This window comes from Anthonomus grandis, chromosome 19 (assembly GCF_022605725.1).
Source record: "Anthonomus grandis grandis chromosome 19, icAntGran1.3, whole genome shotgun sequence".
Classification (NCBI taxonomy): Eukaryota; Metazoa; Arthropoda; class Insecta; order Coleoptera; family Curculionidae; genus Anthonomus; species Anthonomus grandis.
The window spans coordinates 2,577,570-2,581,857 of NC_065564.1; the positions used below are offsets into that span (position 1 = coordinate 2,577,570).

Below are 4,288 nucleotides of genomic sequence, written 5' to 3' on the forward strand. Positions count from 1 at the left end.
ACACATCTCGTGAGAGTAAATAATGAGGGTGTTTAAGGGAAAATTCAGCATAAATTCAATATTAGTTCACTGATTTTCATGAAAATTAGCTCAATGGAATGTGGTTTTAATTGCAAATAAAATATACAACAGAAAAAAAAAATTAAAACATGGAAAATTATAAGTGTAGAGACATAATATTAAATCTGTGTTAAATAATGAGGGTGTTTAAGGGAAAATTTAGCATTAATTCAATAATAGTTCACTGATTTCTATGAAAATTAGCTTAAAGGAATGAGATTTTAAGTGCTAATAAAATATACAAGAGAAAAAATAATTAAAACATGGAAAATTATAAGTGTAGAGACATAATGTTAAATCTGTGTTAAATAATGAGGGTGTTTAAGGGAAAATTTAGCATTAATTCAATAATAGTTAACTGATTTTCATGAAAATTAGCTTTAAGGAATCAGATTTTAATTGCTAATAAAATATACAAGAGAAAAAATAATTAAAACATGGAAAATTATAAGTGTAGAGACATAATGTTAAATCTGTGTTAAATAATGAGGGTGTTTAAGGGAAAATTTAGCATTAATTCAATAATAGTTCACTGATTTTCATTAAAATTAGCTTAATGGAATGTGATTTTAATTGCAAATAAAATATACAACAGGAAAAAATAATTAAAACATGGAAAATTATAAGTGTAGAGACATAATGTTAAATCTGTGTTAAATAATGAGGGTGTTTAAGGGAAAATTCAGCATATATTCAATATTAGTTCACTGATTTTCATGAAAATTAGCTCAATGGAATGTGATTTTAATTTCAAATAAAATATACAACAGAAAAAAAATATAAAACATGGAAAATTATAAGTGTAGAGACATAATATTAAATCTGTGTTAAATAATAAGGGGGTTTAAGGGAAAATTCAGCATAAATTCAATATTAGTTCACTGATTTTCATGAAAATTAGCTTAATGGAATCTGATTTTAATTGCAAATAAAATATACAACAGAAAAAATAATTAAAATATGGAAAATTATAAGTGCAGGGACATAATATCAAATCTGTGTTTAATAATGAGGGTGTTTAAGGGAAAATTCAGCATAAATTCAATAATAGTTCACTGATTTTCATTAAAATTAGCTTAATGGAATGTGATTTTAATTGCAAATAAAATATACAACAGGAAAAATAATTAAAACATGGAAAATTATAAGTATAGAGACATAATATCAAATATGTGTTAAATAATAATGGTGTTTAAGGGAAAATTCAGCATAAATTCAATAATAGTTCACTGATTTTTATGAAAATTAGCTTAAAGGAATGAGATTTTAATTGCTAATAAAATATACAAGAGAAAAAAAATTAAAACATGGAAAATTATAAGTATAGAGACATAATATCAAATATGTGTTTAATAATGAGGGTGTTTAAGGGAAAATTCAAGATAAATTTAATAATAGTTCACTGATTTTTATGAAAATTAGCTTAAAGGAATGAGATTTTAATTGCAAATAAAATATACAACAGAAAATAATATTAGTAACATGTATTTTTTAAGAATGACAAATAATGCAAAATTTGTCTTAATTAATGAGAGTTTATAGAGCGATAACCAGGATGAGTTTTATAATCGCCCACCAAATTTTATGAAAATTAGCTGAAAAAGATAGAATTTTAATTGCACAATAATATAATGTAATTTAAATATAAGAAATGAATAAAATTTTTATAATAATTTTTTTAAATTTTAATGTACACACTGTAAAAAAAAACATATTTAATAAAAATATGACAAGTAACGTGGGTCAATCGTTATCAGTCATATACAGCAAAGGAATAAAAGTAAACACTGTAAAAAAGTTTATATTTAATAAAAAGATGACAGGTGACATCTGCCATATAGAAAAAACGTTTACAATCTAAAAAAAAATTATCAAAGGAAAGGGTTTTTCAATTCAAACTATACATTTTACTTCCAAATTTTATTAACTCAGTAATTTCGCAAAAAAAGAAAAAATAGATTACCTGTGCCAATTTATATCCGCAGCCATATCCAGTTATATCTAGTCTCCATGTCTAGTCTCCATATCCAGTGTCCATATCCAGTCGCATCGTTGTCGCGTTTTTGTCGCATCTGAAACAAAGTAAATAAATATTGTTACCTGGAATACATAGGGTTTTTTCATTTTAAATAAAATCTGTAAATTTTTAAACGTTTAAAGGGACTGTAATATCACAGAGAAAATAAAAAGTAGCTCACCTGCTCGAATCCCGGTCCTCAGCCCGACTTATCATAGCCAGTGTCCATAACCCTTAAAAATAAATAAATATTACTACCTGTAGTGCAAAGAATTTTTAAATTATTTCAAATAAAATATAAAGTAGCTTACCTCGTCCAATCCAGTTCCTCAGCCCGATTTCCATATCCAGATTCCAGACCCAATTCTCGTTCCAGTATATCTGTGGCTACAACTAAATCGGAAAAAATTAAACGTTAAAATTTATCCGCAGTTGACAAGAGACATTAATACTAACAGTTGCTTTTATAGCCATCGTTGGGAGCATCTCCAGGCATTTAAAACTGAGCTTGTGGTGCCCCTCTGGTTCCCTGCGTACCTAGAGAACAAATTGTAAGAAACAGGTTCACATTCAGTCAAAAAATTAAAAGTACCTCTCCCATTTCCCGATATGCCTGCGTGGAAGACAGGTTTCGCAGTTCGGTTCATCCCTGTTTTGACGGCACTCCAGACAACCTCGCGACGCACCTGGTGTCTATGGAAGAAGCCGTTGCGGTTACTTTCTGGAATTATTTATTATATATTTAAAATAATTAATAATAATAATTGGGAAAATCAAACAACATTTTGTGTCTTTAATATTTTATTTGATTAAGCCAATAGTTTCAAAAATAGGCGCTGAAAAGAAATCATAATTAAAAAAATATATGACAAGTAACATCTGTCAATTATTATCTGTAATATGGGGAAAAACGAATTAGATATAAGCACTATAAAAAATTACTAATTAAAAAAAAAGTGACATGTGACACCTGTCAAATATTATCTGTTATATGGCAGAAAAGGAATCAAATATAAGCACTGTAAAAAATTATTAATTAAAAAAAAAATGACAAGTGACATCTGTCAAATATTATCTGTCATATGACAGAAAATGGATTAATTATAAACGCTGTAAAAAAAAATCAAAACTTAAAAAAAATACAATAGATCGCATCTGTCAATTGTCATATGGCAAAAAAAGAATCAAATATAATCACTCCAAAAAAAATCAAATTAAAAAAAATATGACAAGTGACATCTGTCAATTATTATCTTAGAAAAAGCAATCAAAAATAAGCCCCACAAAAAAAATGTATTCAAAAAAATAAAATGAAAATTAACATCCGTCAACTGTCATCTCTCAATTAAAAAAAACAATAAAATATAGATACTACAATAAAATAAATTCAATTTTTTTTTAATATAACAGTTAACATATGCCAGAAAATTGGTTTAAAGCCATATCAATCCCTGAAGTGAAAAATAATACACAACGGAGCTCAATATAAAAATCAATAATTGAAGAATGTAAAATGCGCAATATGGATACGACGTTGTCGGTACGACCACAAAAAAAATCGAGGGTACTCACCAGGAAAAACAGGTTGAACCGTGGAAAAAACAACGAAAATACGCGGAAACGATACGAAACGAGGTACGACGGCTTTACGCGACCCTTTTCCGATTTTCCCGAACGTTTAGCCCGACTTTTACAATAAAAAGTCGGACGCGAACACGCACCGATTAAGAATCGAGCGGCGAATGACGCGATCGGCTGCGGGTTGAGGCGACGCGCGTCGCTGGAATTAGGTGGCCCGATAAAGGAATTTATTGTTATCATAAACAACCGAATACATATTCTTAAGGTTTTGCACTAAAATTTAATCCTTAGATGTTGCCAATTTTATTTTATCGAATATTAAATAAATTTATTGCGTATAATTTTTATTGAACGTGAAATATTTGAATCGTTTTTGAGTGCCCTAGGGGATGAATATTTAGGGAAAACGTGCCGAGGGGCTTTGGAAATTATATGAAAAGCACTTTTTTATAGATAAAATAAAATGAGAAAAATTAAGGAATTTTTCGTAATAATTGTATGCCTTGTGGTCTGATAGGGCGTTAAGAAATCTTTGTTTTAAATGACATATGACATCAGTGTCATATGTAAAATTAATCATACCCTCCAATTTCTCTAAAAAATCAAGAACTCTAGCAACTAAAGCACTAT

General features: G+C 28.3%; 1 long non-coding RNA gene across 1 annotated transcript; it reads right to left on the reverse strand.

Annotated features, from left to right (window-relative positions):
* Positions 1–1,996: 1,996 nt before the first annotated feature.
* On the reverse strand, positions 1,997–3,790 carry LOC126747415 (uncharacterized). The gene is made up of 6 exons (XR_007664195.1): positions 3,650–3,790; positions 2,670–2,798; positions 2,534–2,614; positions 2,389–2,470; positions 2,259–2,310; positions 1,997–2,132 (listed from the first exon to the last, which is right to left on the reverse strand). It is a non-coding gene; the product is annotated as an uncharacterized LOC126747415 (long non-coding RNA).
* Positions 3,791–4,288: the final 498 nt, after the last annotated feature.